The 14155-nt window shown below is 41.1% G+C and overlaps 1 protein-coding gene across 2 annotated transcripts in view; it reads left to right on the forward strand.

Annotated features, from left to right (window-relative positions):
• cpne5a (copine Va) overlaps positions 1–14155 on the forward strand; it is a 149819-nt gene that overhangs the window by 393 nt on the left and 135271 nt on the right. The window lies entirely within an intron of this gene.

Consider the following 14155-nt stretch of genomic DNA (forward strand, 5'->3'; position numbering starts at 1 on the left):
ACTCCCGCACTCCTTCACCAGCGAAGCGCGCGGCGTAGCGCAGAATCGTCTGTAGTTGTCAGAAACGGAAGAGAACTCTGTAAGCCGTCAGTTTGATGTCAGTTGTTGTTGATTTCAGTAAAAGTGTTGAAGCAACACCTCGTGCGTGTCCAGCTGCGCGTAACCGTTATGTTCGCGTCAAAACTGCCATTTTAAAATCCCACCCGACAGTGTCCACTTCTCTATACCATGAAACAAAGAGGGTGAGGAGGCATATGCCACGTTTTAATATGACTGGCACAGCTGTGCAGGCGGGAATTCACAGCAGGTGGCTCGAATGTTCGAACCTGACGGTTAAATGGACACAGATGGAAGCAGATGCTATTCAACATTATAGATGCTCATTAAACACTGTGTAATGAGATTAATTGCGCTGATTCGCGTGCGCAAAAAAAGTTGCGTTTGCCAAATAATCGATTATTCGTACTCGTTAACCGACTTTGTAGAAGCATGACCTGAATACTTAGCGCAACTGCCAGCCGGTGTTGTTCTGTTCTGTGATATATGCTGTTTAACACTTGCAGGCCTTATTAGGCTAATAACTTTATACATCTGCTGCTAGAAGTTGGCTGTTGAACATCTTAACCTGCAGAATATGTTATCAAATCTGTAGCATCAACATAATTGATCATCTTCAGGTACGTATCTGCCCTCAGGTTGAGCTCTGTTCCCATTGGGATGAACAGCTTTGATGATATTTATGAGTCAGAGCACAACACACCCAGCTCCACGGACTCACTGAATATAAATACGCTCCAGCCCAGTGGGAATTCCAGTATTTTACTTGTCCTATATTTGCACTGTATGTTGGAACAGTATGCACTCAGCTCAGGTATGGGTTGCATCAGATATATATGGACCTTCATTATTTCCCCACACAGTCTTGATTGTAGAAACATGTTCAATTAAAAGGCTGGAGTTATGATAAAAGTCAGAGATGGAAGGATAAGAAATTCAATCTCCTTCATGCTGCTTTGCTGTCAAGACCTCAGTCGACCAAATTGCTCGCAGTAATGAGCTGGGCTGTTGGTGTGGGGTTCTCAATCATCTTGAGGAGAAATGGATACATCTGGCACATTTAATGCCTGCTTTGCCTCAGTAATAGTCACTTACAGTAAATTATGCATTCCAGTCCAATTTGGACTCAATCATGTCACAAAAGCCCCCAAGCACACTGCCCAAATCATTCACTGAGCTCTAATAAGAGTTCTCTCTTCTCTCCAACCATAAATTGACCAACTTTGCAGCCTAATCTGCCCTGAGAGTTTTTGGTTCTAACTGAGAAAGCCCTCATGTGAATGTAATTGGGTGTAATTATAAATGAAGACACTTAATAATCAGCCTTAAGTGTGGAAATTCAGATGCAGCCTTAAAAATAAAAGGGGGTTCAATTTGCCTTAAGCACCACATCCTTAAAAAAGCTGATTCTTCAAGGGTTCTTTAGCTCAGGCATACACATTTAGAACCATGAGTTCTATATAGAACAATTTCATGGCTCTTCTCGTGAAGAAATGTTTCTTCAGACTGATGTAGAATGTGTTTCATATGGTTATATATAGAACCTCTTTAAAAAGGTTCTATGTAGCACAAAAAAGTGTTTTTCTATGGTTACAAGCTTGACATTGTAACAATAGAGGAACCTTCTTGTTTAACCCTTTTCAAAAAGCGTCCATATAGAACCATATACAACATCTTCTCTATCAATCTGAAAACTCACCATGGAAAGAACCATTTAAGCATGAAATGTTTCTATATAGAGCTCATGGCTCCAAATATTCATGGCTTTATAAAAGAACCATTGAAGAATCATGTTTCTAAGTGTGTAGGAAAAATAAAAATTGGTTCTAAGAAGATCTGCTTCTAGCCTCACCTGCTTAAAACAGATGGTTCTTCAAGGGTTCGTTAGCAAAGGCGTAGATATTTAGAACCATAAGTTCTATATGGAACTAATTCATGCCAAAACAGTTCTTTGCATGGTAAAATGGTTATTTAGTTGGTTCTAGGAAAATCTGCTTCAAGCACCACACCCTTAAAAACTGTTCTACAGTGTCAGAAATAAAGGTTCTGTGCAGGTACATCTTTATTCATCAAGGTACAAACAATGTAAATGTTCCCTCAAAGGTACAACAGTGGTTCTACAGTCCAACTGTGAACCTTAAAAATGTTTTTCCAGGTAAAAACGTACATATTTGTACCTTTTCATAATCCAGTGTTTTAAAACAGAACAATAAAATAAAGAGCCTGGTGACAAGATGGGCTGTGTGGAGCCAATACAACTTAGAAAATATCATTTCAGTGCATTATGGTACAATTATCTCCCCTTACTCAAGGTATGGAAATGTACCCTTGAGGGTCCCACCAAGTGACAAGAGGGCTACTGCCCAAGTGACAGTTTAGTACCTTTATTTCTGAGAGAGTAGAACATTTAAGTGGAAGTTCTATAAGCTTTACAAAGTTCTTCACACATGCATCTCATTTACAAAAACGGTCAATTGAAAGGTTCCTTCATTTATTCAAAAGTGTTTCACATTGCAAGAACATCTTTTTATCCCTTTATTGTAAAGACACAAAATCAAACGTAAACCCAAAAAGCAGATTGGGTATCATATTGGAAATAGCTTTAAGTTTCCTCCTTAACTGAAATGATGAAATGGTACAGCCGTCCCTGAATACCAGCATTTGTGCCCACAGAATGTTTCTCTGACACACCAAAGAGCCCTGGCACACCGGGGTCAGAGATTGCTTGCGTTTGTTTCCTGTAATTGATTTAGCGCAGGCTCTGAGCCTGGAGATGGGGCCGGACATGGAATAAAATTGCTCTCTGTGCCCCCTCCAGATACTCATAACCTGACGCTGTTGTTATTGGAGGACGGAGAATGTGAGCTGACAAACTAGGGGAATTGAATCGCATAATGCCCATCACAAAAGCTGCACTGTGGCGCAGTGAAGTGAGCCATTTATTAGCAGTGATTATGCAGTGGGTCCAGGCAGGTTGAAGATATGATGCACTCAGCGGATCACAGGATTAAGAGGCACTGAGTAGATTTGGGGTTCTCACCTTGCTAGTTACTTGCAGATACTATAATATTTTCAACCTTAGATGAACTAACGAAGGCTGAACTGTGTGATGCAGAAACACTCCCTTTTTTGGTTTGTGAAGGTGAGGATTTATGAAAAAACAGTAACTATAACACAGAAGCACTGTATCCATGTTTGATGCAGAACTAGGTGGCAGGGATGCTGTATCTCCATTCCCACTTCAGAGCAGGGTGGAGGGGGTGAGGGAGGGCACTTGGCGCCAGGCATAATGTTCTCAGATGTGAGGGAAGAAACGGACTGAATAATTCATGCAGTTCTTGTGTGAAGGTAAAATGGGGCATAATGAAGAACCCTAGTTTGGTGCTCTCCTGAAAGACTTTTTAGGCGTACACTGACTTTTGACCTGCACCTTAACCCGGAACCAGTTCGGTATAATAGGAGGAGGAAAACTCTGAGCTGGTTTCCATTTTTCCAGTGTTGAGATGTGAGCAATAGTGAATATGTGAGTATGAAGAAGCTTCAGGTCAGAAAACCTCCCCTTAATGTAACGATTCTATACAGTGAAAAGTTTTGTGATGTACATGTCTGTTTAAGCATTGCCATAGAGGAACCATGATGCTCTATAACGCTGTTGGAACCAAACCTCATATCTTCACTGTTGTCGTTTTTCACTTTTTGACATAATTTTAAAATGCCTGTTGTCGTTTACATTACGGATGAAGTTTATGATGACTGGACCAAAAAATGAACGGAAAAAAGTCTGGTTCCATTGACTTACATTAAAAGTAAAGGTTTTTTCTTTTTTCTTTTTGGAGATACGTGGTTTTGTTCTGACAGCGACGATAAACAGATTTGTGACATTGAAGAAGCTTCACATAATGTAAAGAGTAGATCGATATAAAAATTTGCACTGGCCACTCAGGACACTACGGCAATAAATCTTGAGGCCAAAATTACAATTTGCGCCCGAATAATAGAAATATTTTTTTTGTACATACAGTGTATTTACAATGAACCAAAAAGGGAATATTTATTAAAACCTTTACTCTAATAAGAACACTGGACCTCATTCACCAATATCTTCCTGTTTTTTTCTTAAATTTGTTCTTGAGAAAGATTCTATGAAAGTCTGTCAGATTTATGACGTGATCTTAAACCACAGAATTGTTCACACCTTTGTGCTCTTGACTATGCTTAGATTCTGTTCTTACCTAAGAATAAACCACAAATAAGAAAACATTGGTGAATGTCAGAATCCTCATGGTTTTAAGAAGAATTTTTTCTTAAGAACAGCTGGTGAATGAGGGTCATTGCTGTTGTGGTGACCAGGGTGGTCCCCCTTGCCATACAGGTCTGGAATGTCATCATGCAGTCCAGGCTATTTAATCAGGTACTGCTTACCTACTGCAGTGATAGCCTCTCAGTATAACTTCTTCAACATCTTATTGTAGCTGAGATCGAATTTCATAGATTGATATCAGCAAACTTAAGCCAATGGAATAGCGTCTATGATGTCGGGTGTACCAGCTCACATGGGGTCCACCACGTTCTCTGTCATGTATCGTGGTGATCACAGTGAACAAATTGTCAGATCAGTTGCATGTTTGACCAAACAAGTGTGTCAAAAAAGAGAAAAAAAAAATGTCAAAAGCAAGTGGCCACTCCAAATGTGAAGTGTTATTGCAAGGGGCAATACACAACCTCTTACAGGTTCTTTACCAATTTAAGGATTCATCTTAGAACCGTTATGTGGTTACAGTTTAAAAAGGTTCTTTACATTCGTATGTCTCATTTACAAAACCATCCTTTGAAAGATTGTTCGGGGAACCAAACACACTTTGTCCATTGCTCAAAGAATCTTTTTTGGCATCTTTATTTTTAAGCTGCGGGCTCTTTACCGGTCTGTTGTGGTAAAGAAAGAGCTGAGCCATAAGGCAAGGCTCTCGATTTACTGGTCGATCTACGTTCCCACCCTCACCTATGGTCATGAGCTTTGGGTAATGACCGAAAGAACGAGATCGCGAATACAAGTGGCCGAAATGAGTTTCCTCCGCAGGGTGTCTGGACTCTCCCTTAGAGATAGAGTGAGAAGTTCGGTCATCCGGGAGGGACTCGGAGTAGAGCCGCTGCTTCTTCACGTCGAGAGGAGCCAGCTGAGGTGGTTCGGGCATCTGGTTAGGATGCCTCCTGGACGCCTCCCTCGGGAGGTGTCACAGGCAAGTCCACCCGGGAGGAGACCCCGGGGAAGACCCAGGACACGCTGGCGTGATTATATCACCCAGCTGGCCTGGGAGCGCCTCACCTTGGAGAGCTAGTGGAAGTGGCTGGGGAAAGGGAGGTCTGGGCCTCATTGCTTAGGATGCTGCCCCCACAACCCGAACCCCAGAGAAGCGGAAGATAATGGATGGATGGATGGATGGATGGATGGATGGATGGATGGATGGAGGGATTTTTAAGCTAGCAAGATCACTCGACTGTCTCAAGATTCCTTCCACAGTGGTCAGAAAAATGGTCAGAGACATTACACATCTTAAACCACCATCTTTTGGTACCTTGGTACCTAGAAGAATCATGGATTCCCACCACTTTCCATGTCCCGCAAGTTACAGCTTAGACCAACCCAAACCATCACTTTCTCTGACAAAGCAGAAGAAACGTTTGGAAGTAACAACAGGACCGTGTTCTTTTTACAGGTTGTTAAGCGTCTTTTTTCTTGAACATTCCTAACCTCAGTGGTCACATCGATAACGCTATCGACCGACACAACTCGCACGTTGTAAGCTTTGTTATTGTTCCCCTTTGATTGAGTCCTGGCACTACACATCTTCGCCTTTCCCACTGAAAATGTCACATTGTGCAAAATCATAGAAGTACTGAGTAATATCTCCACCTCTGGCTGATTCTGGAGAGCTGGAAAAACACAGTGGCGATAAATGTCAGCTCATCCCTTAAGGTGGCTTGTTGGTGTTATTTCCTTGCTCCACTGAATTATATGCTTCATGTTTTCTGTTGTTTCTCTGACAAAAGCAGACACCATTATGTACAATTACCATAATACGGTGGTCGTATTCCAATCCCCGTTGATATGAGCAGAAAATACATCCTGTCTGATTAGTGGTTACACACTGGGCTTGAAAGAGCTCTCCCTCTGTAGAAGACACAGGATGGAAGCATAATAGAGAGAAGTCTGTTGCTGCAAGCATAAGAGTTAGCTACAGATTTATGTAGGGAGCCGCGGCCAACTATGGTGCAATTTATGTTGAATAGAGCAACACACTTTGCTTCTGAGACAAAGTTCTCATCAGTTCCCCTTAGGGGACAACAAAACAGTGAAAAAAAGAATATGCTTCAAGTAACTCGACATTAGACTGAAGAATATATACCAAGAAGGGCCCTCAGGTCTACAGGCACCACACACTGTGAGCCCCTTTTCGCTTATTATCCTCACAATAGAAATTACTGCAACTTGGTGAAAGAATTTTGTTATCTTCTGGCAAATGCCTGCATCGGCTGCTAAGCCTCATTTCCACTGCAGTATCTTGGTTGCCTCTGCCCTGACCTTGCAGGTGTGCTGATTTTAAAGTGCGTTTCTCTTCTTCTTGCTTTACTTTCTTCAGTCTTACTGGACTGTTCGTTCGGAAGTCTCTTCTCAGAGAAGTTCTCCACTTTACTGCCTGAATCATAAGTGGTTACACTCCCACCTTGTCCATGCTATAGTGCAGGCTTTTAAAGATAAAGGCACCAAAAAGAGTTCTTTGAAACGATGCCATAAAAGAACCACTTTCTGGTTTTCTGAGAAAAACCCAATTAAAGCCACTCAAATGGGACCAAAGGAGCTTACTCATGCCTTACATCAACAAATACACGCTCGGATCATGTATGGACACTCTTTGGCTGAATATTAATTCTATTAATGCTTTTTAACTGAAATGTTCCCGGTGTGACCACATATGCAGGGACATGGGAAGTGGGGGTGCTGAGGGGGCTAAAAATATACTCTAAGGTATGATGTTGATGCACTACTACAAGTCATCCTGTAAAGCCTGAAATAGTTATTTAATAGTCAGAGGTGCCACGTCAGGAGACTTTGAAACACGTCATGCATCTTATCGTATTAGCTTCACTTGCAAAGACTGAAAAAAAGAAGGTCTGCTGAAGACATGATGACAATCGTAGACAGTTCACTCACATCCTCAGAAGACACGTCCTTCAGCATGTTTTGACTGAGACCTCTTTGAAAGCTCTTTCTACACTCGTGCGATCATCAGACGTATCTGCTTGGGGTGAGGTGAGACATTCTGCTGTGACTGTAAACAATATATCCATCCATCCATCCATTTTCTAAGCCGCTTCTCCGTCAGGGTCGCGGGGGGATGCTGGAGCCTATCCCAGCAGTCTTCGGCGAAAGGCAGGATACACCCTGGACAGGTCGCCAGTCCATCGCAGGGCAGACAGACAGACACAGACAGTCAATCACACACTCAGGGGCAATTTAGCACGTCCAATTGGCCTGACTGCATGTCTACCCACCACGCCACCGTGCCGCCCCACATTTGTAAACAATATAAAATGTAAAATTTGTAACAAAAAAATTGGCTCACAGTCAAACAACATTGCCAATGCCAAAACTTCTGCCTACCTGCAGGAACTGATCGTTAGCAAGCTATGTTAAATTATCTAGCCAAATTTCCTTGATAAAGTCAAATATGCATCACTGTGCCACCAAAGGACGTCTTTTTCTTGGTTTTTGGAATAAAGATTATTGTGTGAAATAGACTTTTGGAAACATCTCCATGAATTTCTCATCACTTGGAATCAGAATCCTGATTCGAAAGTTCTCGAATCGGCCAAACTCATGTTGATGTAACCTTTAAACAGCTTCAAAGGTGGTTTTTCTATGGCATCTTACCAAAGAACCCTTTCTGGCTTTAGATGGATTTAGCACAGCACCTGATAGAGAGCGTTCCCTTTGTTGACTGACTCTGTTGTTCTGTCTGTGAGCTGTAGTGACAGTGCTAATTATCAGAGACGTGATTGCTTGGAATGGCACAAAGCGAGATGAGTGCCTTCAATAAATCAAGAAAATATCATTAGCTGTTTCCCTCTACGTGAATCACAGAGATCATCTTTCCTCAGAGGCTCATTTCTTTACCAAACGGTCATTGCACAACTTGAATAGCCATTGGTTAGAGGCGCCGTCGGGACTAAGCTTCTTTAGTGCTTCTGTGGTGTTTAAAGAAAAGTCCTGGAGCAAAGTCTCTGTTTCTTGAGCACATGCCTTGCTTTAGTCTGGTTGGTTGATGGTTCGTGTCCATGTTGCTTTCAGCCATTTTGCTTTCAGCTTCTGTCTTTGTTCTTGGACAACCGTTATTCAGATTCATATCCTTAGAACACACATCTATGGATGGATCGTCATCTGACCACTGCTGCCTAGAAGAGGCAAATGCTTGGCCAGTCTTATTAGAGCATCAGATCTGAAAGCAGGCATGGTCTTTCATGCTCTTCTCACCACGATGAAGGGGAAAAATATCAGTTCCAATTTTGCAGATGTTTAGCGGAGCTTTAATGGACTGGCCAGTGGAGTGAGTGATTATCTATGCAGAAAGAGATGCACGAGAGGCAGGAGAGAGAGGCAGGGTGAGAGAGAGAGAGACTGACCAACATTCTCACAAGGGTGACTTGAGAAGAATTCTAATACAGCAAAAAAAGATATTTTTAGGATTCACAGCAACTTGCTGCATAAGCATGAATGTACATAGGCTATGTTTTTTTCTAAGGCAATTTCGTTCTATCACTCTTCAGTTGAAATGATGACATCAGTGGTGAACCAAGGCCTGCAGTTTGCACTGGAAATGTAAAAACACCCCTCTGATAAGGCTCTTTTTTCTGCTGTGGTCCCTCTGAAATTAAACACAGACATTTGAAGCCTGAAAAAGATGTTCCAGATGCTTAATTATTACAGACAATAAATAACACGTTTTACCTTGTATGCTTGTATGACAACAACTAATTGAAACCTAGTCAGACTACGGTTCATATTAACAGTCAGTAATGTAACTAGAACTTCCAAGTTTGAAGTATATCAAAACATGAATGACTGATGGCTTCTACTGTCACTTCCTAAATATGTTGTTAGATATTCTTATGTTTAAGGTCTTCTGTCCAGCTCCTTAAGGCCTAATCCAATTGCAGAGCTTGCTTGGCCATATCTATATAAATAAGACAGGAAAAAATACTGATTGGACAATTTTTTGTTAGACATTTCTTTAACACTTTGCTTCCAACCGAAATGTAAGATTTACTTGTGGAGTTTAATATTATGATTCTGTAATATTGAATTAAATTAAAAAAACATTACAGACATTACAGATATATTTTTTATCTGCCAGAAAATGTTGAAAGTGTTGTTCTTCTAAAAGGCCCTAGGGTTACCTGCTGGGTGACAGGACAATGCTCTTTAAAATTAATGTTCCTGGTTGGTTCTTGGCTCCACATAATGTAAAGGTTCTATCCCCTTTACCTTTAAGGTCTTCAACGAGGTTATTGCTCCAAAGAACCACTCTTAGCACCTTTATTTTTAAGAGTGTAGATGCTCTAGCTGCACCTAGGAAGGATAAGCATGGGCATCAGTAAGCTTGTTATTGTGCTGCACTGTGATAAGTGCTTTCTCCACACTCTTCTGTGTGGATCTGAAATGAAGCACATGTCTGGCTCTGACAGAGATGCTCTGTTTAACAAAAATCAAACTAGACATTGGCGGTCGATTGTTAATGTGCTTTAAGCAGCAAATCGGCCTGCTTCCCTCATGAACATCACTGAGGGGGCACCTTTGTTATGGTGAGTAACGAAACAGATGGTGGGAAAAAGAAACATCTGTTTGAAGGATCGATGGTCAGGGTGAGGGCGGGGCCAGCCGTTAATAGAGCTGCCAGATTGTATGTGTGTTTTTCTTCGTGCACATGTGAATTTGTGTGTGTCTGGTGTTTAGACCTATTGTGGCTTCGATGAAAACAAAGCAATTAAGCCTCTACACTATTCCCATATGAGGTCTTACAGATGTTGCTGATTCTGACAGGCCTGAGCTTCCAGCAGGACGGCTGATTATAGGTTACAGTCTTTTGTGTCAAATGCTTGCTGGATTCTAATTGATGTCAAAAAATGCTGATCTGCTAGACGTTAAGAAGAACAGTGGAAATTCCCTGTAAAGCCTTTCTGTTCATGAGAAAGTTAAACCCATTCACATTTCTGTCCTGTCAATGGACCTGTCCATGCTCCGCCCACAAATGTCTTCATTCTTAGCAACTGTTGCTCAGTTTCAGTCAAAATATGTAAATTAAACAAATTGGACGACTACCGTGTTTCTTTAGAGTTGTTTCCAGTTTAAAATGCCATGCTACTAAGTTAGACTTCATATGTTGTAGCTAATCAAAACCTTTGTCACCATGCAAACATTAGCTGGATTACAAAAGAATTACAGTCATATGCAAAACTTTGTACATCCCCAGCCGAATTATGTATGTATTCAATTTCTAAGTGAAAGTAAGTTGAGAAATCAAGAACAAACCTATATATATATATATATATATATATATATATTATACACAGAGGTGGACTAAATACACAAATCGTGTACTTGAGTAGATCTACCCAAGGTAAAATATTCCTCCAGTAAAAGTAGAAGTTCCTCCCTTTAGACCTCCACTAGAGTAAAAGTACTAAAGTATTTGCCTTCAAATGTACTTAAGTATAAAGTAAAAGTACTAAAAGAGTAATTCTGGCTCTGATATCATTTTTATAACCAGACTGGCTTCATGAACTCATTTCAGGTGAAAGTCCTCCAGCGTCTCTCTTGGTAAACCAGTCTTTTAATAGAACGTCATTAATTAGTGACGCTGACGTCTATTAAAATGATCAGAAGCACAAAACACTGAAGGTAAACAGTTTCCATCAGGGAGAACCGAGTGGCTCTGAAATCACTTTTTACACACAAGCAAAGTTTCAGTTTCAGATTTATTTACAACTTAGTTCCAAGTTTAAGTTGAATAAAAACTGGCTTTAAACTCAGGATCACAGATGAGCTCCTTTACTATGTTGATCTGTAGGCGTCTGTTCATAAACATAAACCAGCCCAAACTCATTTACTATAAAATGAAATGGTGTTTGTAGAAATTCAGAAAAAAGCCGCGTCAGTCTCGACTGCATATGTGGACATATTTCTATATTGAGCTCTATTTACACAAAGTTAGGTTAGTTCATCATTTATGTTGAACAGACTCTCCCAAAGTTTTACGCTGCTGCGCTGACGTTGAACCGCGTGCTGCACTGGGTCGGTATGACCAACAGGTCAAAACCAGCTCTAAACAAAGTGACCGCTGGGCCCTGATTGGTGCTCTGGCTTTGCGCTTCTTTCGTTTTGACATGTTATGTTTTTATACACACAGAAACCAAAAGGAACGACAGATTTCTCAAAATGTAGGAGGAAAAAGTCGGATATTAGACTCTGAAATGTAGTGGAGTGAAAGGAAAAAGTCGCCCAGAACGGAGAAACTTCAGTCCAGATACACCAAAAATACTTAAGTAGAGTAATGAATTACATTTACTTAGTTACTGTCCACCACTGATTTTTTATATATATATATATATATATTCAGAATTTTTTCCCCAATTTAGTCATCTCCAATTAATTAGGACTCCCCCAATCACATGATACCACCAGTGCTAGGAGGGTAAAGGCTAGCACAGGCTTACTCCAAGACCTAAGAAGCGCCATTGCATCTTTTCAAACTGCTGCTAATGCAAAATCACTGGACAGCCAAACACGCTTGGAGGAAAGTGCCAACTGGCAGATCTGTTACGTCAGCTAACAGACACCTGCACTGACTAGCACCATCTTACCCACCCAGAGAGGCTAATTGTGTTCCCATGGACTCCACAATTTATGTTTTCCAACATGTTAAACATTTTTAAAAAGCATAATAAATAGAAATGCCTGATAATTTGCCATATTGAAGCTTGTTCTCTGTACAGGAGATTTTAACTTATTTTCAGTTCTAAAATCAACAAAACGTGTAATTTGACCAGAGGTGCCCAAACTTTTGCATTCAACACTTTAGCTTATCATTAGGTTGAAAGTCCTGCAAAGCCTGTCCAACCTGCCGACAGTCACTATGAAAGAAGACTTCAGTAGGCAGAGCGTGGTAGGCCAGGTGAGGTCAAATATCTGGATTTCTGTTTAACTTATGCATAAGCCGTGCAGTAAAGGCAGGCCTAATACCAGGCTGAACCACACGGGGACCCTTTGCTCTTATATATTTGCTCTTATATCTTATATTAAGCTCTGCAAAAGCCTTTTCAATTAATCATTGGCAATTATTTTTATTCATTGGTAGAACTTGACCCCCTTAGGCTTAAGCTTAAGCCCCACGTTACACATATTGACAAATCAGATAAAGTGAGGCTGTAATTCTCTGTAAATGAGAATCATTTATCAATTCACTGTAAGAGTGATTAGGCACTGTATTCCTCACCCTGAACATTCGCAAGCGCACACGGTAATAAAGCATGACGAAGACTAATGTTACCCTATGGACCTTTTAAGTGGGCCTTTGAGCTTTTGTGGGGAACCAGTGTTCAGTTTTGATGTGAAGTAACTAAAGCGATGCTTCAAATTCAATTATGCTATATAAACATTATTCGTGTTGCTGTTGATTAGTTGCTGAAGTGCTGACATTGTTTTGCTGTAGTATCTCGAAAGCTGACGAGCAAGAAGGCGCACGCTTCACTTTCAGGTAATGAAACTTCATAATGGGAATTCCTCTTCTGCCAGGGTAGGAAAAAATTGCCATCACATTAGAAAAAAGCAGCCTTAATAACAGGTTGGCAAAATGCCAGTGCTCAGCCCAAAATTGCGCTGGGGCGTCCATCCTCTCTGTTCACTCTGGGGGAATTCTCGCTCAGCCTTGCCCTGTGTTTTACAGAGCATCGATCAAATTGTAGTAACAGACCCAGTTCTGCTGACCTCAGTATCTTCCAGGGGTATTGTCTCTGTAAGTATGGCCTGTCCCCAAAAGAAGGAGTTTTTAATTTTCGACAGCACAGCAGAACAAGCTCTCTCGCTTTGACTTTCAGTTCAAGTGGATGCTGAAAGTTCCCTCATGTCCAGTTAGCCCTTAGCCACATAGGCCCAAACTCTCCAAATTCTCCTTTCATGAATCATGCCTTCTGCCTCTCTGAACCAATGAGAGACCAACTGCATGCTGAGGAGGTTAGAGTCTATTTTGATCTCTCGAGCTGAAATAGCTTCTCCCTCGCAAAGGTGCCAATTACGGTGCCATTGGGTTCTTGGAGAGCACGGATGCGAGGGGAATTGGATCACAGGTCCAGTGGTGTGATATTGCAGGTTTAAAGAAGGAAAAAGTACCGCTTTGCTATGCCAGAATCATCCTTTGTCACAAAACATAGAACATGCTGGGGACCAATTATTTGTGTTTAGGGACGAACTGATGTGAGAACTGTGGGCTGAAGCCCATTTCAGGTATTTTTCCTGTATATGTCTGCTGATGAAGACACTGATGCCAATAAGTATTTATAAAAGTGGGTCTTGACCCACTTGCATCAGTGTTAGAGAAAGTAATCAATAAAGTCATTTATCTTTGTGGGATTACAGATGCAGCAAAAAAAATGATCTCCGCATCACCTGAATGTTCAGCTCTTCCAATAAATCTGCCATCGAATATCAGTTGAACTATCATCCCAACCTAAATATCTGTCTGATCTGCTGACTCCAATAGGATTCTGATATCATCATACAGCTCTAATTTTAGGCTTGAAAAAGGGTACAAAGGTCCTGCAGGCATATGGTCATGGAATGGAATATGTTACAGGTTCATAAACAGAAAGGGCCAAGCGTCATTCTGCAGTTGGTTTTCCAGCTGTTTGGTTAATTAATGTTAAAGATAAGAATATTAATGTCTCTCCTGAATTAAGGCTGAAATAACTGCTTCTCTGACTGAAATGTTGCTGAACTTCTCGCAGAGTTCAGTCAGACCGGAAGACCCAAAGGAGCCAATTTGAGCTT

This window comes from Pygocentrus nattereri, chromosome 28, assembly GCF_015220715.1.
Source record: "Pygocentrus nattereri isolate fPygNat1 chromosome 28, fPygNat1.pri, whole genome shotgun sequence".
Taxonomy (NCBI): domain Eukaryota; kingdom Metazoa; phylum Chordata; class Actinopteri; order Characiformes; family Serrasalmidae; genus Pygocentrus; species Pygocentrus nattereri.